The 23079-nt window shown below is 42.1% G+C and overlaps 1 protein-coding gene across 3 annotated transcripts in view; it reads left to right on the plus strand.

Annotated features, from left to right (window-relative positions):
* The first annotated feature begins 1058 nt into the window (after window positions 1-1058).
* Window positions 1059-23079, plus strand: part of ZMYM2 (zinc finger MYM-type containing 2) — an 88661-nt gene continuing 66640 nt past the window's right edge. For all 3 annotated transcript variants that reach the window (XM_031049523.2, XM_031049522.2, XM_034073110.1), the window contains exons 1-3: window positions 1059-1152; window positions 2129-2186; window positions 22380-22506. The gene's annotated coding sequence lies outside the window, so the exon portion shown is untranslated. The remainder of the gene's footprint in view (window positions 1153-2128; window positions 2187-22379; window positions 22507-23079) is intronic.

Raw genomic sequence — 23079 nt, forward strand, 5'->3', positions numbered from 1 at the left:
GAGCTCTCCCGGTCCTCGAAGGAGCGGGCGTGAACGCCATGGGCAGCGCGGGAGGAAGGAGGCGCGCAAGGGAAGTGCGCATCCTCCATTTTGGCGGAGGACGGGCGGAGAGCTTGGCTCCCGGCGCCTAGCCGTCCTCAACACTCTTTCCCACCCCACGGCACTGCCGGGGGCACCCAGCTCCTCTTCCCGCGGGAGCCGCGCAGAAGTGCCTCAAATGGGCGCCCCACATTGGTTCGAATTGGTCCCAAGCTCCCCGCAGCAGCTTCCGACAAAATGGAGGACGTCATCACTGCTACCACCACTACTACCACCACCAGCAGCTCCTCCAGGAGCCATGTCGGTGGCTGACATGGCGCCCTCCCTCACAGCGGCTGGGGCAAGAGGGCGTCCCAGGGCGCGGGCGCCGCTGCTCCGCACGGCGGGCTGCCCAGCCCGGGCGAAGCGCCCTCCCTTGGATCAGTGCTCTCTCTCTTGCCCGTGGGGGAGCGGTTCCATTATCCTCGGTCCCTCATGGAAATGGCCCAAGATGCAAAGCCCTACCGAGGGAAGGAACGGGGTCCGACCGCTCGGGGGATCATGGAAAAAGCCCCGCCAGCCCCATCGCTAGGGGGCGGAGAGGGAGAGGTGAACCCGCACTCCACGGCTGGGGCTCTGGTGCCCGCAGGGACCTGAACGCAGGGCTAGGACGGGCAGTGCACCCTCCCTGCCGGCAGAACATGGGCAGGCGGCAGTGCGAACTTCTGCAAGTTGCTGCTGTCAAGGAGCGCAACCCTCGTGAAGCGGGTAATAATCCGGTGGGCAACGATCCGGGTTCCTCAAACCTGACGGATCAAAGTGAGAAAAACCCCAGGCATGCCCAGGAGAAAGATTGGCAGTTTATCGGGTCAACCGTCTGCGGGCGGCTCTGATGGACGGGCTGCCCACCCACTCCGCTAGCCCAGCGCGAGAGCCCGCCTTCTGAGGCAGCCAATGGCGGGGCAGGGAGGCGGATCTCCCCGAGCTCCCTTGGCCCCGTTACTCCTCCCCTTCGCTAGCAGCTGCGCTTCGCTCGGGACTGGACCGAGTTAGAGTTGAGACGGCGGAGGAGTCGCGCAGAGTGCGTGCGTCCCCCGCGGGGGGGTCCGTGCCCGCGAGTAGTGGGGGAGCCGGGTACGGTAAGGGTGTGGGGTGCTGCGCCTTAGGGGCGAGCTGGCGGGCGGGTGGCGGCGCGGAACTGCCCCCAGGGCGGGGATGGGAGAGCAGCCGCCGTGTCTCCGAGCTACCCGGGATAAGTACCCGACGGTGGCGTTGCTGCTGCGCCGCCACCCCTTGTGGCGGGGGCGCGGGCAGGACCAGGGCAGCCCCGCGGATAACCATTGTGGCCCAGAGGTGGGCTACGGAGGGTAAACGGGGGGCGCCTGGGGTAACGCTTTGGGGGGGGGGGTGGGGGAACGGGGACGGGGGCATTTGGGGGAAGGGCCGGGTCTAGTTTAGCGCCTCCTATTTTAACTCTCTTCCTCCCTTCTTCACCGGGTCGTCGCTGTTGTTCTGCCCCTGTGCCTCCCCCACCCACCGCCTTCGCCGCCCCCCCGCGTGTGCCTCCCTCCCCTCCCCTGCCCGGCGCTCCGCTGATACTGCCGTCGTCGCTGCTCCATTCCCGTATTGTTTGGCTGGGTCCCTCTAATGGCGGACAGGAGGCGGCAGTGCTGCTGGCCGACTGCAGGGGGGCAAACCCGAGACCAGGGGCAACTGCCACGGGAGCGTGCGGCCGGCCGAGGCGCTCACCCAACGCCGAGGTGCTGCCATTGTGGGCCTAGCGAGCCCCCGGGGCGCCCGTTCAGGGCTGCTTAGGCAAGTTAGCAGGTAATATCTGCTCCCGGCCGTGGGTGCCGCCGCTGCTTTTCCCCCGCACTCGCGCAGAGAAGCCTGCTGGGCGGCACCTTGTCCCTCTCCTTCAGCAGGAGCCGGCGGCTGGAGGAGCGGTCCTTTGCCCCGGGGAGGGTAATTCCAATTTATTTATTTATTTAGAGGGTTGAGATTAGATGGAAGTGGTGGGTGATGCAGGCGGTACCTGCTCGGGCCAGGCAAAGGAATCGCTGCTTGGGGGCGCTGCCTGCCTCACGTTAACCCTGTGTCTTTCCCTTAGGCTCCAGCCCAGTTTGGTGCAGCCTTGGCAGAGACCAACAAGGAGAGGGAGCTCCATTGTGAGTGCTATTTCTGTATATCTTTTTGCCTCTACTAGACCTGCGTAGGGAGGGCTTGACCCACCTTCCCTCATATTCCCCGGGGGCAGGGGTAGAAGGAGGGGCCTCTGGGGTTGAGTAAAGAAATTCCTGGGTTCAGCAGTTGCTGCCCTGGGGCGAAGCCCCAGTAATGGCTGTGAGGCGGCTCCTTCTCGGGGTGGGCGCTGCTGCTGCAGACATCGCTCTTGCAATACCAACTCCGGCAAGCAGACGACGGGCTGCTGCCGCTGCTCGCGTTACCTAGCTCAGGAGGGAGGGGGAGGGCATGTTTCGGGTGCCCTCTAGAGTTTTGGAGCGTGTATTAAAATCCGTGACGAGACGTCTTTAGCCATCTTTACATTTCCCCCCCCCCCTTGTTTCTTCAGTCTCGTGTCCTGCATATCTTGAAGCAAAGATGAGGTTTGAGAGGTTTAATATTGCCTGGCAGTTCTCAGAGTGTAGTCTAGCATCTTTCTTTGTGTTCATGCTGGTTCCTCACACCCATAGATTTGCTCAGGTGATGTTGCTGGGCACCATTGGCAGTTTGTATTTTTGACTGGGCTTGAGAGCCATCTGCTTTGCCCCTTCCCCAAAAAGCTGGAGGTCTCTGGGGAAACGCACAGATTTTTATTAGTAAGAATTTTTGATATACCTCTGGGATTTTCAGAGCAGGTTGTGATCTCTGTTGGGTGTTAGATTGGCTGAGGAAAGGTGGATTAGCAACTCCTGTTTAGGGCTGGGTGTGATTTGTCTCTGGCTTGTGCCCTGTTTAATAATTCTGGTTTCCTTTTTGTGTAGAGGATCCTGAAATCACCAAGTAGCGCAGCTGAAGGGAAAGTAGTATGGTGTGTGCATACATGGGGTGAGGTTCAGGGGCTGTGGGCTGGGAGGTGGTTGCTGCGGTGGTAAGTGCCACTGGGTCCAGTGGTAACATTCATCCGGAGGAAGAACAGTGAGGTAGTGCCTCTTGTGCTTGGGGTTCTTTGCTTGGGCAGTGGAGAGATTCAGGTGGTGTAGTCTTCCCCACCACTTGCATCTTGAAGTTTTTCCTTCTTCCTTGACATTCTACATAGTAATTTCCCACATTTGCATAGTTTGCAACTTCCTTTGTCACTTTTTGGTAGCTTACATTTACAAAGAATGAGTGGTTCTCTGCAAAACCTCACTGCTTGGGAGGAAGGCATCAGATTTTGAATCACTCTGAGCTGCTAAAATTACAAACCTCATGAAAGACACTAAGAGTTTGTATGGGCTGTTGTCATTAATAATCTGTTCTAAACCTTTGCTTCCTGCTGTAATTTTAAAATTTTTAACTCTTACTACATCTTTGATTTAAGGGTGCCATCTAATTTTACTTCTGATTCATTGTATGTTCCAGTCTAGCAGCTGTTCTGCTTTTTCTTACTCTTCATGTTGAAAAAGTTACTTCTAAGAGTGATCAAGGCAAATAATGCTTTGGAAGGGAGGCTGTTGTGTTGGGAGTTGAAAGGGATGTATACTGGAGCTGGTTTGAAAAAATTACTGTGGCTTTGTGTGGCTGCCTATGAAAAGATGAGGATACTGCCAAGAACAGCTGTAGAGATAAGATTCAGTAAAGCTCAATAAGCAGTTGCCAGCTGGTTTAGTGAATTACACTAATGTCTTGTACAAAACCATCCTAGTAGATGGCGCATTATCCTCCAACTGTGGTGGTACAGTCTTGAGCACATGAGTAGAGGTAAAAAGTGTACCCTATAGCATGTGATAAGCCATGCTGTTGCATGAGGAAATATATTTGGTGCTGACTGCTGCAACATCAGTTTTAGGAATCGAACTTCCACAATTTGTGACATAAAGGGGACATTATTAGGTAGTTAAACTAAGTAACTTATTTTTAAATAATGAATTACTGTCTTTATCAGACTGTCTAGTAAATTTGGTTTACATTATTATTAATACTCTTTCACCCAAGTATCAGATTGCATTCTACTGTTTCTTATCCTGGTGTAATATGCTAAGAGAGATTTCCATTAGCAAGAATGTACAAATGCCAGTGAAAAAGGGAAAGCAAGTTTCTGTGTCTTCTGCAGAGCTTATTCAAGTATATGAAGGAATGTGGAACCAAAACTGGTACAACTTCTTTAAGATTTTTGCTGGCTTTAAGGTTTGTTTTTTATTTCTCCAGCAGCATCATGAGCAGTTAATGTTCATCATGAGTAATACTGCATTATTACAGTAGCTTTCATTTTGGTCTTGAGGACTAACTACAGAAGTGCTGAAGTTCTGTCATCTTGTGTCAGTTTGCAACCAGTTGTTATAGTCTGCAGCAAAAGCAGGTTGAGGAGTTCTCTGAATAATCTGTATCAAATATTGTTATTAATGGAAAATCCACTGTTCCTGAAGAACTGTTTCTTATTTACAAGATACAGCTATATCACAAATAATAGTGAATTTAACCTACTTGTGGAAGGGGCTTGAAACTTGAAATTCGGAAGAGTTCAAAAGACTTGTAAGTTGTCCCTTCCAAGAAGTTTGAGGTCATACTTCCCTCATGAGTTTTTTAAAAGCCCTGTGTGCTACATGAGTTATGTAGTCTGCTGAATGTTGAGTTTAACTTAACATTTGATTTTTATTTTTTTAATTTTTTTTTTACTTTATCTTGCTTTCAGTTATTTAAACTTACTAGGTTAATGATCCAGGAGGATAACTGGGTTTCTGAGCGATTACAGCGCAGAGGAAACCTCACTTTTCTTCCATACTTGTAGCCAACCCTACATGCTGCTGGCAGATGGGGTTGGCAGTAGATGCTAACTTTGTATATGAATTATTTGCTCAATTTAGATGCTAGCATTAGAAGTCTTCATTTTGGACCAAGATCTCTGTGTCTGTCAGAGTGTTTTGTATTTCTAAGAGAAATTTTAAGTAGAAGGAAACAGTGTGAGACTTACGGAATGTAGTTGTGTGGCATGTGCTCTTCAGTTAACATTGGGCTGTACTGGTTTTGTATTGTTTTCCAGCTGTGTAATGGCTTCCAGCTCCTCCCATTTGTTACCAATGCTGCATACATTGGTTTATGTTCACTTCAGTTGAGCTGTTTAACTTACTGCCTTTTCTGGGCAGAAGTCCTAATGCCTATGTGACTTCTCAGGTGCTTCCCTGATTTTTAATACATCAGCAAGATTTCTGTCTTACTGCTGTGTGGATCTCCATCCCTTACTCCCACTGAGATAGCTAAGGAGCATCCATTGTTGTTCCAGTTGGCTTTGCTGAGTATGAGCCAGCAGTATGCCCCGGAGGCCACGATACCCTGTTTTGTACCAGAAAGTGTGTGGCCAGAAGGACTAGGAAGGGACTGTGCCCCCTGTACCTGATGCTGGTGAGGCTGTGCCTTGTGTCCTGTGTTCAGTTCTGGGCCCCTCCCTGCAAGAAAGACTTGGAGGTGCTGGAGTAGGTCCAGAGAAAGGCAATGAAGCTGGTGAAGGGCCTGTAGACCAAATCCTATGAGGAGTGTCTGAGGGAACTGGGGTTTTTCAGCCTAGAGAAAAGGAGGCTCACGGAAGAGCTTTTTGCTCTCTATATGGAAGGAGAATGTAGTAGCAAGGTGGAGGTCGGTCTCTTCTCATGGGTAACAAGCAATAGGACAGGAGGAAATGTCCTCAGGTTGCTCCATGGGAGGTTTAGATTGGGTACTAGGAAAACTTTCTTCATCAAAGGGTTGTCAAGCATTGGAAGAGCCTGCCCAGGGAAGTGGGGTAGTCACCATCTCTGGAGGTGCTTAAAAGGCATGTAGTGGTGCTTAGGGACATGGTTTTGTGGCCAGAGCTGGGTTTATGGTTGGACTCTATGATCTTAAATGTCTTTTTCCAACCTGAAAGATTTTATTATTTTTATGTCACTTATTTATACTTAAATTGTTTTAGCGATTTAAGGCTTTTATGTGAGCTTCCAGAAATTACTAATTTTAAGACAAAAATCCTATTTATTCTGTGAAGCTCTGCCACTGGAGTTCAGTAGGACTCACACACAGAGAAAAATAAGATTATATGTCTGTATGGATGAGAACATCAACAGTTGCAATAGAGAAGATCAATAGCTGTCCTCAAGAAGGTTAGATCATAACTGTCCACTGAGTGGTTCTCAAGCTTTCACCTGAAGCATCTCATGGATTCAATGATGAAAATTGTTTTCTTGTTTCAGTTTGCTATGAGAACAAAATTATTTGTCAGTGCTTATAATACAGACCACAAATTCAGATTTTATTAGTCCAATATAAATATAATGGATTATACAATTTTTTGGTCAACTAATTGCCACCAGTGTCTTTTTCAAACTGTTCTGTGTTTAGAGGGTATTTATGCTTTGTAAGCTTGTCCTAATTCTTAAGCATTCAACCTTTTTCTGTTTTTTTCTGAAGCTTTTGGAGCTACCTTGACTGTAACTTCCTCTTACGCTTCTTCCACTGTCAGTCACTGGAGAATAATCTGAGGGGGTGGCAGGGGTTCATCACCGAGGCAGAAGTGCAGAAGCAAGTATTCAGTGCTGTGAGCAGAGTAGCTGCAGTAATGGTTTGAAATGTACTTGGGCATTACCACTGCTCTCCCCAACTCTACTGAGCCTTTGTAGCACATGAGGGTTGTGTTGGTTCTTTTGTTTCCTTTGTTTCTCTGAGATGGGACTACTTATGATGCATTGCTGTTGTGCAGAAAGGGTATTTTTGGGTTTGGCAAATACTTAACACTTAGTATGTTTCTTTTTTATCTAAAATCAATGAATTAGGCACTCTGTACTTAACTGTACATGGAGGTTTATGAACTTTTTTTCTTAACTCTTGCAAGTCTGTAAGAACCCTTCAGTTTGTATCATTGTAACTTCTAAAAGCTGTAATACCTAAATCTCTGTACCTAGTGCTGTATCAAAGTCTGTCAAGGAACAGTACCTGCTCATTACTTTTAGTACTTAATGACACATGCTATATAGTTTTAATTCCACCTTTTCCTCTGCTTAATAGATTGTGCAAAGCAGTGATGTATGCTTGCTCATGCATTGTTAATGGATAGAACAGTTGCTTAGATACTTGCACTATAGCCCACCGGTCTAATTTTGAGGGGCCAGCAAACAAAGCAGATCATTAAGAGAGGACAGTGTCATTATAGAAGAATTTGTTGCTTTCTACATGAAGTTTCCTCAATTCTCTTGATGTGTGAAAGATGACATTGGAAGAAGATGGTAAAATAGGGCATAACCTGTAGAGTAACTGTGTATCATTTGCTAATTTAGGCCTGTTATGGCTCACAGTCACCCTTAGAAACATGGACCTGTATGTTTGTTTTCCTCCTGCAGACTTTTGTTGGAAGCATATTGGCATGTTGTGATCCTTTAGGCTCTTTGCTATATAACAGTCCTGAACATTAAACAAAAGCCCATTCATGTTACAACTTCCCCCCACCTCCCCTTGAAAGTTTAACCTTGATGAAAATTGAACTTCTTTCTGGAGTTCCTTTTCTTTAGATTCATGTCAAACCTCTCCAGTTTGGCATTTACCCCTAGTACTACATTATATTTCTCTAAAAGTTATTTTGTTAATCTCATTCATAAACTCAGCTATCATCTATGTATGGATGACTTTCAAGTCACTTTTCTGGACTTGCTGCCTCTATACCAGCTAAATCTCAGTGTGTGCTTTTGTGGATGTGTGTGACTTCCTTTTGTGGATGTCTGACCTTTAGCTCAGGCTGCTATCACAAAGGCAGTCCTTATCCCCCAGAAGGAGAAAACTCCATGCTGTCTGTCACCACTTGTGGACAGCATTGTCAGGAGATCTTTGGTTTAAGCTCATAACCTAGCCCTTGTTTTTGACACAGCACACACTACTCTTCTAACAGACTGTGGCTTTCTTCCACCTAGTAAGCTGTCTTTTAATTGTTTGTTACTTAGTTGTGTTAATAAATCACATGACTAAATGTAATGCCTCACCTTTAATCTCTTTATCTTGTAACACTTTTTTCTTACAGTTGTAAAAATGTTCCTGCTTTGATGGTAAGGGTTAAGAATCCTGAACAAAAGTGGTTTCCTTGTCTTCTGCTTTGACTGACTGGTCATCTTGTATTTTATGATTGTAAAAATAACAGGTTACTTGCCTTTAATTAAAGTTGGGGTTTAGCTGTGAAGGATATTATCTGTCTTTTTTGTTGTTAATGAGATTTTGAGTGCTGTTTAGGAAGTGACATCATGGGTAGTAACACACTTTTGTTCATTCTCTGGTGATGCTACTCATGCATGGAGAAACCCTGTGTGTATTCTTTAAAACAGTTTGCAACATGGTAATGCAGAAGAAGTTAACTTAAGGAAACAAAGCCTGCTGAAAACAAAGCCAGACCACCACCTTTCCTGTTGCCCTGGGACTGAGCACACCATCTTTAGAACAAGAACTAATTCTAACTGTTGTTTATGGTGGTGCTGTTTCCTTGTATTCTCCCTTTTGTCTCTCTCCATCTGTTGTCCCTTATGTTTAGGTTATTTGCTCTTTGAACAATCTTATTCTGTGCTTTTACAGTGGCTAGTGTAATGTGGTCCCTAACTTTGTCTCCTAGGAGCCTGTGATAAGAGTTGCAATATATGGGTGTGGCATCAGGGTCTTTTCTCCTTTTTTTTTTTTCTCTGTTCTTTTCTTTTTTAAATGTGTGTGTGTGGAAGGGGGAAGAGAACCTAGTGTTCTGTTATACCTGAAATCATGTCATAATTTTCTCTGAGCAAGAATTGATGATAAATATATCATCCTATATACATTTAAGAACTGTTGTGAAGCTGGAAGAATTTACTAGGCTTGTTTTGAATTAATAGCAATAGCATTTCTGTGTGCAGTAGTTTTGGGGGGTGAGGGTGCTGTTTATTTAGCTTTGCTTGTGGTGGTTGTATTACTTCGAAAAATGTTCATTTGGAAGTTGAAGTTTTGTTCTGGTGTGTGGTGCCTTATTAAATAAGCCAAGACATATTTAGAAAGGCCAGGCATGAAGTTCTGTCATACATGGAATAAATAACTGCAGTCTAGAAGTGACAGAAAATGGTGAGCACAGCAAAGGTTGGTTGGTTTTTACAGACACAAGTGTTCGATATATCTTGGAATTATTGCCATTGTCACTGTTGGCCATCATTATGTATGCTTCTATTCAGAGAATTAACAAATAGAAATACTGAGATGGTCTGACTAATAACTGTGTACAGTACAACAGTTATGAGCTGAATAGTGTTTTTTAATAATTGAAAAGAATTGGAGAGTTTGGAGAAGACCTGACAATGATTTAAGGACAAGAAGAAAACATGCTTTCTGTTAACAGACTGTAGAAATTAAGTCTATTCCTCAACTAAAAGAGAATAGATTAGGGTGTGACTTAATCCTGGTGTACAAGAGACTGTGCACCCAATAACATGTTACATTGCTTTTCCCACCCCCCTAATATTGAAGGTTTAATTTGTGAGTGCTGATTATTGCAAAAGCGATACAAATTCATGCAGGGAACAATGTGTAGCCGTTCAGCAGTTAGAATAACTGAGAGTTGGAAGTTTAAAGAGGATTTGAAAAGTTAGCAAAGTTAGACTGGGGAGGCAGGGGCTTCAAATACACTTTATTCTGCAAGTCTTTACTGGTTTAGAACAAATTCAGTATAGTATATTTTCCATGGGATTAAATTCTAATAAGCATACCTGCTTCCTTGCATGACTGTTTAAACCAACCTAATTTAGAACTGTTGCTATCCTCTCTTCTTTGTAACAGCACTAGCCTTTTTTTTTTTTTTTTTTTTGAGTCAGTTTAGCCCCGTGAGTCATCAAAATGATTTTTTGGGGGAGGGGATGTGTAGGTGTTGGATGTTTGCTGTGTTTTTTGTATTTCATCTTTCTACCATGTTAGCTGCCATGAGAGACTGGCTATAAACAGGGAGAAAGGGAGAAAGAGTTGTCGTAAAGAAAGTGGGAGAGGAGTGGGAATTCAAAACCAGGGTAGTCCTGTCCTAGTCTGGATGTGGTTTATTTATTTATGTGGACCTACAGCCTTAGCAAACACAGTATGCATCTTGTTTAAAAGTAAAGATACCTTTTACTTTTTAAAACTAGTTCAATAAGCTGGAGTCTTGATTGCATAATGTAGCTTGCAGCCAGCCCACGACTGCAGCTGTGAAAACCTATCGAACTTGCCTTGCTGACCGTATCCATTGTTGCCTTGGATTCCATTTTCTGTCAACCTTACCTCAGCACAGGACTTGAACTATTTTGTGGCTGCTTTTTAATTTTCTCTGCCTTCCCTTTTTTTTATCTTATTTTGTTTGCTATGTTAAGATTTTTTCTTTGCTTTGTTATACTGCATCTTCAGTTGTTTACTTGATCATAGTCTACATGGATTTTCCACATGTATGTAGCATAGTAGTCACATACTCTATTATATTTGTATTTCCTTGTTCTGAATTACTAGATGCATTGAATGCTAGTCACTGCAGGTAAACTGTTGAAGAAGTTTGTCCATACTGGACCACAAATACTAGGTTGTTAGGTGATACTTGAGTGTTTCTTGGGGGTGAAGAATCTGGTTGAGACTACTAACTGATGTTAGTTAGTATTAAAGACAACGAAAATGGTCTATCTACAAAGTACTTGTTCATTTACAAACTATGGCATGACAGGTTTTGCTCTTCTAAATAGATGTAAAAAAGCATTAGTTAAAAATATTTGTGCAGTCAGACACTTTGAAACTGGGAATGTGACATCAGGCCTGGCAGTTACCAGTTACCTGTGCACAGTTAACTTGTTTCATGTGCTGTAGGTATATGAATGTAGACTGTATAGTAGTTTAAAAGAGAAAATTTGAAAAAGCCCTAACCAAACAAGAGGAAGCAGTAACAAAGAATAGCATTTAAAATCCTTGTTGACAATAAAGTGTCTTTGTTTCCAAAATGTATGGGGAATAGTATATGCTGGGCCCTCAGGATGCAAAGCAACTTAAGGTAGTCCTGCTGGGCAGCAAGTTGATCATGAATAATGCATCCTTGCAGAGGTGAATAGAAGCAGCATACTGGGCTGAATTCAGCAGGACTGTAGCCAGCAGTTTGAGGGAGGTGATTGTTCCCCACTGTTTGGTACTTGGTAGGCCACATGTGCAGTGTTTAGTCCAGATTTGGGTAGATTCTGTTATAATAAATATGCTGATATACTGCAGTGAGCCTAGTGGAGAGCCACTGGCTTAGAGGACTGGAGCAATGAAAAGCTGAGAGGGATGTGTGTGATCAGTCTGAAGAGAAGACTGGAGGGACATGTTACTGCAGTCTTCAACTAATTAATGCGAAAGTATAGAGAAGATGAAGCCAGGCTCTCCCTGGGGATGCACATCGATAGGATGGGAGGTAATGGGTATAAGTTGCAGCAAGGGAAGTTCTGAATAGCTAAGATAATCATACAGTGGAAGAGGGTGAAATTTAGCAGAGGGGCTGGTAAATTTGTATCCTTATAGATATTGAAAGCTGACATAACTTCAAAAGTGAAACTCATTTCTAGTTTGTCACGAGCTGGGGTGGATTTTGATAAGGTGATATCCAGAGGTCTCTTCCAACATCAGCTGTTCTGTTAAACTTGCAGTGTTTAGGTGAAGTCTGATACCATGTAGTGACTAGGCACATTGATATGCAGTGCTTTACTTACTGTAAGTCAATTTGAATGCTTTCTGTCCCCCATAACACAAAAGTAAGAATTTGTCCTGTTTGGGTAAAATTACTAATAAAATGTAACTGCATGAAATACTGTTTAAAAACAGCTTCTTAAAAAGTCAGTACATTTGAGATCATTTTAAGGTGTACTTTACAGGGAAGGTTAACTTCTTCACAGAATTGACATTACTGTGGTTAATAAATTGCTCAGTTTCTAGATACATAGGTTCTACAGGATGCATTAAATCTAGTAAGTCTCATCCTTATGCTTGAGATTTCTCTTTTTTCTGTCTCTGGTTGTTTTTTAATATTTGATTGGTTTATGACTGGCTGTACCCCCAGTTGTGTTTATTCAGCTTGGAGAAGAAAAAGCTCTGGGGAGATATTAGAGCAGCTTCCAGTACCTAAAGGGGGCCTGCAAGAGAGCTGGAGAGGGACTTTTTTCTATGGTCTTCTAGTGACAGGACAAAGGGGAATGGTGTTAAAATGAAAGAGCTAGATTAGATAATAGGAAAAAAATTCTTAACTATGAGGATGGTGAGGCACTGGCATGGGTTGCTGATCAGCAGTTTTTTCATGATTAAACAGCCATGAAATACTTTGAAAGTGTGTGTTTAAGGAGGAAGATACATAGTGTTTTGGCTGCCTCAACTTAGGCTTAGTTAGTCCACATGATGATTCCAATTTGCTGTGAACTGCCATGCCAAGTGCCACCAATTCTCTTATGAGTAATCTTGTAGTGTGCTTGGTGTGGATACACTTTCATTTGAGATTGAACCTGAATAAAGTTTGAGATTGACCCTGAGTTTTGATTCTGTGCACACATACAGAAGAGCACTTCTTGGCTTTGGTTGAGTAGGAAGACTTAAGGAGGAGGCTGTGTTAAATTAAGATATTCAAATGTTCCTGGAGATACCAATTGGAAAACAGATGTCAGCATTCACATATAATACAGGTGGCTACAGTGTAGATAAGGTGCTCAGGTGATAATGAAGTTCGCATGTTTTCAGCTTTAGTTTCAGTTTTGAAATACTCACTTTTGAATAAGGCAAAAATTTACTGACTGAGCTGCTTCAAGATACTTACTCCATTACGTAGATCTTGCCTTTTTACTGTTCTTAGTTGTGTCTTTGCTAGATTACAGGTCTTTGTGTATGGCCTCTTTAATTCACTAGCATCTATGTGGCAAACACATTTTGGGTGTTACATTTCATTAAGCTAATTTCTTCAGTCCATACAGATCCTTTGAAAATCTGAGGAAAGAATGAAATTTGAAGCTGCTCCAAACCTTCTGGAAAATAAATTCTGGAGTAGTGTCTCTAGGCTGAAGTAATGAGGTCTCAGGCTTTTGCAGTGATGGTGCTCAGGCAATGGATAGATCAGATTTGTAGACATAAACTTGGTATATTGTTCCTGAAAGCTCCCAACTGTGTTCTGAAAAAACAGCTATATAGGTATTTTGATGGGTTAGTGTCATATATTATCAAGATTCTTCGTTAGTATTTATAATGAGTTTGTATTTTAAGACCGCTCCTTCTTTTACTTTGGTATTGTGAATACTTGCACTTGGGCTTAGCTCAAAGTATGCAAGTATTTGTTGAACTTGCTAGCAAGATTTGTGTGTAAACTGATGAAGTAGTTGTGCTGTTGTGGCTGTAATGTAGTATGTTGGGTTTGCTTGACACGTTTCAGGTATCTTACTGGTTGTGATGAGTGGATAGACATGTTTTAATATTCAGTCTGTCCCTGTTTGCTTCCTTTTAAGTTAGTATGTGCATTTTGGAGTGTTTTCATGCAGAATTTGCTGTCAGGGTAGTGCAACTCTCTCTGTGCCTCTTGGTTTGTCACAACTATTGTGTCTACTAAAATGATCTCTACACTGAAGTTAAGAGCTGCAGCACCAACCCTGTTATGTTCAGGCACAGCTGTTAGTGGTGTTACGCAGATATTTTTCTGCTGGGGAACTGATCTGACTGGAAAGGAGCTCCAGCAGGAAAATCTGCCAGATAGATCAACTTTTGTCTGCTTATGTGTGTGGTTGGAGAAACAGCTGCACAACATGGCATAGCAAAATGAATCTGTGGACCTGATAACTAGGTGGACCTTCAGTAGTGTTAAAACTTTAGTTAAGTCAGATGTGAAAGTTAACAATAAATAAGAGATACCGTATATCTGAACATAGAGTACTAGGATCAATTACTAGATATCCCTCAGTAAGGATATAAGGAGGAAAAAACCTGAAACCAAAAACCCACCACCCGGAAAAAATGTGAATATTTATAGTTAGAATGTTTAACAAAAATGGTTTTATTGTGTGGTTTTGTGTGGTAGGAGTTATGTATCTGATGACCCAGAAGGGCCTTACAAACACCACCCTTACATGGAGTGTAACTCACATAGGTAGGTGTCTGTCCATACACAGTATATGTTATTCACTACTCAAATTGAGATGGGGCTGCAGTAGCAGCATTCAGATAGAGCTTAAACCTGGCTTAAATTGCAGCCCTTTAAAAATATTGGATTACTTTTCCATTTCTAGCACTTTTCAATCCTTATGAGTGGACATAGTTGGGCTGTTAAACTGCATTAGTTGCAATGTGAAAGAGTTACTTAAGGGTGATTTTAATTGGAGTGGTTTACTTTGCTTTGAGGGTGAACTGTGGCATACATTGTTAGTCACTGGGGTTCAGTTGATAGTTCATACCAAGGTATGTAGTTGCATTTGATTGTGTAGGGAATGACTGTTCCTGAGTTGTAGTAACACGTTACAGCATACTGTTAAGCTAGAGAGCTGCTTGATAGCTGTGTAAGTCTTCACAATAGACTGAGTTTTTGATCATCAGAATTCTGAAAAGTTAAGTGATAAAAAATGACTTTCTGTAATAAGGATAGGAACTCTTGGAAGTAGCTGGATTAAGGGGTTAAGTGATGTTATGGTCAAATAAGTGTCAGGGTGAGGAACTCATCATTAAAACATTGATCACAGAACATTGAGATGAATTCAAATTAGCCTCTTACCTGATTATTTTACTTAAGTGTTGACTCTTACCCTCATCTGAAATCAGCCTGGAAGTCATAGGCCAAAATTCAGATTTTGGGTAAGTGGGTAAAACTTCCATGAGGCTAGTGGCAAGTCTTCTGTATGTAAGAATAATATTCCTCTGTTGGTAAGATTAATTGCTCTACTAGGTTAGCAGACAGTTCAGTAACCTGTTGCATTTGCATCAGTGATGTCTAAGAATAGAAACCTGGCAGCTATAGTGTGAGTTGTTTCCTTCCCCTTCACAACCCCCCCATCCCCATCCCCATCTTCCCCCCTGTAGGTGTATTCTGGTTTTCAGCAGCTGGCTGGCTAAGAACTTCAGCAGAGTTGCCTTTGGACCACTGTGTTTAACAGTTATGAGGACATTTATTTTCATGTTTGCCTGATCCATATTTGACCTGGTTGCATTTCAGGCCTCTGTAGCCTTCTACAGCAGTTGACTTCACAATGCAGAAAAAGTGTTTTCCTGCAAAATAGATTATTAAAGCTGCTTAATTATTTCACTGGCTGCCTTTTTACAACACACAAATAGGCACTCATTTTCTATGTGTTTTATTTTCCTTGTAGACTTAACCATTTTCCACTGCAGTCTAGTGAGGAATGTGTTTGAAGGCCTTTTGGAAGTCTTATGTGCTATATATACCAGTTTAATCAGGGTTGGTCAACAGGTATATGAACCTTTCAAAAGATCTCTCCAGTAGTCCAGTGAGGCACTACCTCTTCTGCAAAAAACATATTAATTCTCTCCCTGTATATTTTTGTCTTTTGTGTATTTATTTAGCTGTAGTTTCTGTCAGTCTAGATGAGATAGGATTGTAGACTGTAATTATTTGGGCAATTGATACTGACCTCCCCTGAAGTAATTGGTTACAGATACTGAAATAGAATATTGCTGACTGTCTTTAGAAATCTTAAGTGGCTACCATGTGCCCCTCATGATTTGTTCTAAAATCTTTTGTTAGCAGTTTGCTATGACACTTTCCCTCTGACATGACCCCTAGAAAGAGAGCTTAGATGTGATCTTCTGATCTTTTCCTTGACGAACATCAGTGCACAGAGTTTTTTTTCTGTGTTTTCTACTGTGGTTTTGGCTTCTTGGATATTCTGTTTCATTACAAAAATGTTACAGTTTGTGAAATTTGCAAGAATTGGCATTTTGGACAAACCTTTGCTCTGACAACTCAGTAGCCTGTCTTGAGTCATGCGTATCAAAAAGGAGAGAACAGGGCAAATGTACATGAAACTTTCCACTACTACAATTCCAGCATCTTCATAACTCAGACTTCCTTATAGTAGTCTTCATGTTTTTCTGGAGGGGTCTTTTTGAATTGGTTGTGTACTTGATATGGTGAAATTTTAAATGGCATCCATGCTCTCGAGAATATTTTTGTCTAGCTGCACCATTTTGTTTCCTTTTTAATTGGGTTCCTTGCATGTTGTTCTCCTTTTTCAAATCAAATATTGAGGTAATTTTTATATTTATTTATTTATTTATTTTTAATTCCCATGGGAATTTAAATATGTTCTTCTGAAGTGCTGTCTAGATAATTGCATCTTAAACTGTATTGTGTTGTTCAGAATTAGACCAGGAGTTGGTTTTTTCTTTGGTTAGTTTCCTAGCTGGTTGCAGTTGGCTGTGTTGTGAGAACGTCTCCATCATTCAGTGCACAACAGTAGTCAAAATCTTCAGTTATTACTTTGCAGTCTCTGTCATTCCCGTTATGTAATAATATACCATTAGTATACTATTTCTTGTAATTTGGATATGGAATTCAAGTGCAGCACAGTACCTGTTGAGGTAAATAATTGAGTTAGGATACAGTGCTTTCCTAGCAGAAAGCAGTGTTCCTTCACTGAGGCAAATGAGTCCCTTTCTTCTTAGCCCTGTATTTGTACTTCAGTATATTACTGTATCCTATATCTTGTTCATATTTTCACTTTTGAAGATGTCTCAGTTATGTATTCTCCCAAAAACAGTAGTTCAAGCTTTCCTTTTTTGTTTTTAAGCTTCTAGCCTTTATATGGAAGCACTTGCACATGCTATTTTGTCCTACTTTGAATATGTTTCAAGCACTCTGTGTTAGTGGAACTGTAGTTTTAGTTGTTTTTCAGTCACTCCTTTTGATTGTCAAGTGTATGTAACCATGATGATGTTCTTATGTCACCTTCATCCCAGGTGTTATTATTGGCACTTGGTAGAGACTTTTAAATTATATATATATATATTTTTTTTTTTAAGTCGAGTTGCCTTTTTTTTCCCTAGGTACACACAAACCCCTCAATTTCAGTTATTCATGATAAATTTAAAACCCTTTATCATTAAACAGTGAAGTTAAGACTTGGTCTGTGGAGCATTACGTAGCTGTCATAAAAGCTATAGTATTTGCTATGCTCCTAGAGAAGCGGCTGCGTTTTTTCTCTTATTTCTTCCAGTAATGAGGCCGTTAATGTAGTTATGGCATTGTAATTAATTTCAGCATAAAGACTTACGTAGATGAGTTGTGTAGGCCAGTTTAAGAGGATAGAACCATAGAATAATTAGGGTCACCCAAGGCTCTGTCCAAACTGGCCTTGAACAACTGGCCTTGAACACCTCCAGGGATGGAGTAATGTCCTGGGTTCAGCAGTAGCAGTCATTTTTTTCTCCTTCTTTGTAGCTGGTGCAGTGCTGTGTTTTGACTTCCAGGCTGGGAACGTTGCTGATAGCACATATGTTTTGAGTTACTGCTCAAATGTTTGGTTTGTCCAAGGACTTTCTGAGCCTCATGCTCTGCCAGGGAAGGAGGGGAGGCTGGGAGGAAGCGGAGACAGGACACCTGATCCAAGCTGGTCAAGGAGGTATTCCATACCACAGCATGTCATGGGCGGGGAGGTAACTGGGAGTTGGCCAGAATGCCTTGGGCTAGCTCTCTTCCGGGTCGGGCTTGTTTCTGCAGGTCATCGTATTCTCTCTCCTTGTTTATTTCCTGTGTCATTGTTTTTATTGGTGGTAGCAGTAGTGATTTGTGTTGTACCTTAGTTACTGGACTGTTCTTATCTCAACCCATGGGAGTCGCATTCCTTCGGTTCTCCTCCCCATCCCTCCGGGAGTGGAGGGTGTGTGTGTGTGTAGTGAGAGGGAGAATGAGGTGGGATTTTAAACCAGGACAGTTCTTTTTGACACCCAACGTGGGGCACAAGGGGTTGAGATAGCAGCAGATCTGACAGGATTTACAGTCACTCATCACAATGCTGATTTATTGGATCTCAAAGTTGTTTCTCTTGATTTCACAGTTTCAGAATGTTGTAGCTTACTTAGGGCCTGTATTTTCTGTGTTAGTGTTTATCAAGTATGGGGCTTGGGCTAAGGTTCTTGTCTCCTTATAGTTTACATTAATGACTTGTAATACAATAGAAGCACTCATCATGAAACTGATCTGGTTTATGTTCCTGGTGTGGTCACCAACTTTATACTTTGGGAGGTATATAACAGAAGTGTTTAGCAATTACACATCTTTTTTCTCCTTCTCAGGTGGTCCACCTGTGAAGGAGACATTCTTTTATCCTCCCAGTGCCCTCCCCAGACGGTTTACAGCATCATTTGATAGTTTTGAAGTTTTTGAATGGCCTTTTAATACTGTTGAAACTTGTATGCTGATTGTGATGGGGATCACCATGGTAGCACGCATAGAGTGCGTTTTGCCCACAATCATTTCGTCTGATCTCAAGAGTTAAGTGGAGTCAGGTGTGGGCCTTTTTTGGGGTTAAATGACGATATAGGAAAACCAAGAGTTTTTCCCCAGGCATTAAATTTTTTCCGGGCATGAGATTTTTTTCCCTGGCAGAGCATGAGGCTCAGCAAGTCCTTGGACAAACCAAACATTTGAGCAGTAACTCAAAACATAGGTGCTATCAGCAACGCTCCCAGCCCGGAAGTCAAAACACAGCACTGCACCAGCTACCAAGAAGGAGAAAAAAATGACTGCTACTGCTGAACCCAGGACAAGTATTCACAACTTCTGTGGGCAACCCATTCCAGTGCCTCACCACCCTCACAGTAAAGAACTTCCTCCTTACATCCATCTAAACTTACTCTATTTAAGTTTCAACCCATTACCCCTTGTCCTGTCAGTACAGTCTCTAATGAAGAGTCCCTGCCCAGAATCCCTATAGGCCCCCTTCAGATACTGGAAGGCTGCTATGAGGTCTCCACGCAGCCTTCTCTTCTCCAGGCTGAACATTCCCAACTTTCTCAGCCTGTCTTCATATGGGATGTGCTGCAGTCCCCTGATCATCCTCATGGCCCTTCTCTGGACTTGTTCCAACAGCTCCATGTCCTTTTTATATTGAGGACACCAGAACTGCACACAATACTCCAAGTGAGGTCTCAGAGAGCAGAGTAGAGGGGCAGGATCACCTCCTTTGACCTGCTGGTCATGCTCCCTTTGATGCAGCCAGTTGGCTTTCTGGGTGCATACTGAAGTGGCTGGTGTTCATTTTCTCATTGACCAGCACCCCCAAGTCCTTCTCCACAGGGCTGCTCTGAATTTCCTTTTTGCCCAACCTGTAGCTGTGCCTGGGATTGCTCCAACCCAGGTGTAGGACCTTGCACTTGTCATGGTTAAACTTCATGAGGTTGGCATCAGCCCACCTCACAAGCATGTCAGGGTCCCTCTGGGTGGCATTCCTTCCCTCCAGTGTATCAGCTGAATCACACACTTGGTGTCGTTGGCAAACTTGCTGAGGGTGCACTCAATCCCACTGTCAAATGTCACTGACAAAGATGTTGAACAAGACCGGTCCCAACACCCATCCCTGCAGTGACACCACTTGTTACCTGTCTCCAGCTGGACACTGAGCCATTAACCAGAACTCTGTGTGTGGCCAGCGAGCCAGTTCTTTGTCCACCAAGTGGTCCATCTATCAAACTGATATCTCTCCAATTTAGAGAGAAGGATGTCATGTGAGTGTCAAATGCTTTGCCCAAGTCCAGGTAGATGACATCAAGTGCTCTACCCCTGTCCATCAGTTCTGTAGCCCCGTCATAGAAGGCCACCAGATTGGTCAGGCAGGATTTTCCCCTATTGAAGCCATGCTGGCTGTCACCAAGCACCTTGTTGTTTTTCATGTGCCCTAGCATGCCTTCCAGGAGAATCTGCTCCCAGATTTTGCCAGGCACAGAGGTGAGACTGACCGGTCTGTAATTCCCTGGCTCATCTGTTTTTCCCTTCTTGAAAATGGGGTTATATTTCCCTTTTTCCAGTTGTCAGGAACTTCAGCTGACTGCCATGATTTTTCAGATATGATGGACAGTGGCTTACATGGCCTTGCAATGGCTTGTGGGCTACACAACACCTTGTTCGGGAAGTACCGTTGTGTAGTGGTAGTGCCTCTGCTGCTGTCCAGCTCTAATTTTGGAGTCTGTGTGCTACCATAAAGCCTTGAGCTCATTCTGCAGCACTATTGAACATGCATTTTCTGCAGACTAGGTCTCACCAGTTTGTCTTTTGTTTGTGTTTTTTTTTTGTCTCAAAAATTCATCCAGTGTGATCAGTGTACACTCTTACAGGTTTGTAGCAGTTGTGTTATTAAGCGTCTTTCTCTGTTACCAGTAGACAAGTGTAAGATTTTTCCTAGTTTCTCATTCTAACCCTATTCTTTTAACTCTGTAGGTACTTCCTTTTTGGTAGTTTTCCATTTAGAAATACTGACTGTGACATTGCCTGTGTAGGTTTTGTTTTTCTCCTTGGTACTAGTATTTTTAAGAAAACAAACTACCCAGATTTGCGATTTTTTTTTTTAAATCTGATTTTCTTGGCAGTTTTCTTGTTGAGTTTAGCATTGGTAAGAACTAATGCTTGAGAGGGAAAATATGCAGATTTTACTTATGGCTATAGACCAACATTTTGCATGTAAATTTGTCTTAGTTTTGTCATACCTACCAAAACAGGCCATTAGAGCCTTTTGAAGAGCTTTTGTTGGAAAAAATACTTATGCAAGAAGATACATTTTGGTCTTACCTTTGCTACATATTACGTGCATGTACTGTAAATCAGCCCAAGTTTGTCTGTCTTCTAAGGATCTGTGAAAATAGGAATAGCAAGGGTTTGAGTTAGGCCTAAGATACAGTCTTGGCATAGTCTCATTTCTTCTTTGCTCCCATCTGTTCAGGTATATTTAAAACTTTGTTATTAAAAGCTTTATGTGCTTGTGATTCTTTTTTCATTCTAAAGAAAGAAAATATACGGAATAAACCTGGTAAATTTTAAGAATCAGTGAATGAAGTAGTTCTTTGTAGCAAAAGCTGACATGTGGAGAAATCTTTGAATTATTCAGCCCTAGAGGGAAGAATAAGATACATAAAAGAGAATAGTGGATTAAATTAGTCTTCATTATAACTGACTGATTTTCAGGGAGGTATGAGCCAACTGCATTGATAATATTTTTTTTTCCCTCCAGAAAATCTCAGAAAATTTAAAGTGAATGTTACCTTTATTGCAGTTAAAATGCTATTACATAATGGCATTTGGCTGTAAGGCTAACTTAGGAAGGAATTAAAAGGTGGTTGCCTCTCTTCTAGGATTAATCTGGTTCACAGCTTTGCTTTTGGTCATGTTGTCTCCAGTTTATGACATGATGCACACATTCTCTCCCACTTCCCCCCCCAACTGTTGCTACTCAGTTAATGGACAAGAGGGTTTGAATAATTCTGTAAATGCGTAAAAGTTGATACTCTATTTTAAAAATGCTGCCAAGTCTGAGAAACCTAATGACTATTATAAAACTTGAAGAATAAATACAGGCTTGAACTTTGAACATTTTCAGTCTCTTGTGGATGATCACATGTCTTAATGTAAGCTATGACTGCCTGAGTCTGTGATAAGTATCATTGGAGTGCACATACGCAATTTGAAAGTTATTAGCAATGTAAGGTTTATATTGCATTGTAAGCCTGGCTTATAATGGATGTCCTGTGATGTTCCTTTTCTTGTATCTTAATTTTAGCATAGTATATTCTGCTATAAGCATCAAGGAGGCTATTGTGATAAAAAGCAAAGAAATGTATCTGGTAAGGTTTCTTTTCTCAGTAGCTCAGTTTACCTGAAATATTTATTTCCTTAATATTCCATTACAGATACCCTTCTTAATTGTAGTGTTTGATTACTTAATTGTAGGTATGTCTGTTTGTCTCTTGCCAAATGTTGGTACTTTTACTGTCTATCTATAAAGCATCAGGCACAAGATTCTGGAAATGTGATGTGACAGAATAGAAAATCTCAAAGAAAACAGTATTGCTGCTTTACTCATGGCAATGATTGTATAGACTAATATTCTCTAGGATGTAGGATTGTAGGATGGTAGTGCTAAAAGTCAGGTTTGAATTTAAACTGTATATTTAGGAGGAAGTCAGTTTAATGAACAGTTGGTAAGAAAGGTTTGAGATGTAGAAACTGTTTCAGATATCTAATACTTGTTTTAACCCAGTTTCAGAACACACTGCTTTTGTGGAGGGCAGCAAATTGATACAAGAGCATATTCCTCACAGGAAAGAAAATAAAAGCTCTTGGAGCAACTTACTAAGGTAAACAGATTGCAGTGGATTTCTTGATGGGTAAGTATTGATGAGAAGGATATTCCTACATCCTCTATTTACCTTTCTTTATTAAGGATTTATAAAAAAGCATAGAAAAGTTTCTAGTTCGCAGAAACTCACTGATGTAACATATTAGTGTGTGCTCCCAAGACTTAGCCAAATTATAATGAATTACATCTGTTTTTTCTTGTTGTGTATATCAAGATTAATTTAACTTACTAGTTTTTAGTACAGATTTCTTTTTAGAGAGATCTTAGGTCCTTCAGCACCTGTTATATACTGGTTTGGAATTACAGGTACAGAAACTCCATATTGAGGTTGCCTTTTATATTTTTTTAATTCATGATAGCATTGACAATTATAAAGAACAGATTCCTCAAACTGAACAATCACTAAAAGCAAACAGTAAGCCCCGGGCAAAGTACCTGCTGGGAGAGAGCCTAAAGAAGTGTCATTTGCTATTAAAAAAAGAGAGAAATTAAGTTGTTGAAAGCTGCAGTGGAACAGGAGATACTAAGGCTGTTAAATGAGCTGCCTATGGTAGTGGCTAGTAATGAGAGGTTGCTGTGCATCTTCTGCTGCTCAATAATG

The sequence above is a fragment of the Melopsittacus undulatus genome, chromosome 2 (genome assembly GCF_012275295.1).
Source record: "Melopsittacus undulatus isolate bMelUnd1 chromosome 2, bMelUnd1.mat.Z, whole genome shotgun sequence".
Lineage (NCBI taxonomy): Eukaryota > Metazoa > Chordata > Aves > Psittaciformes > Psittaculidae > Melopsittacus > Melopsittacus undulatus.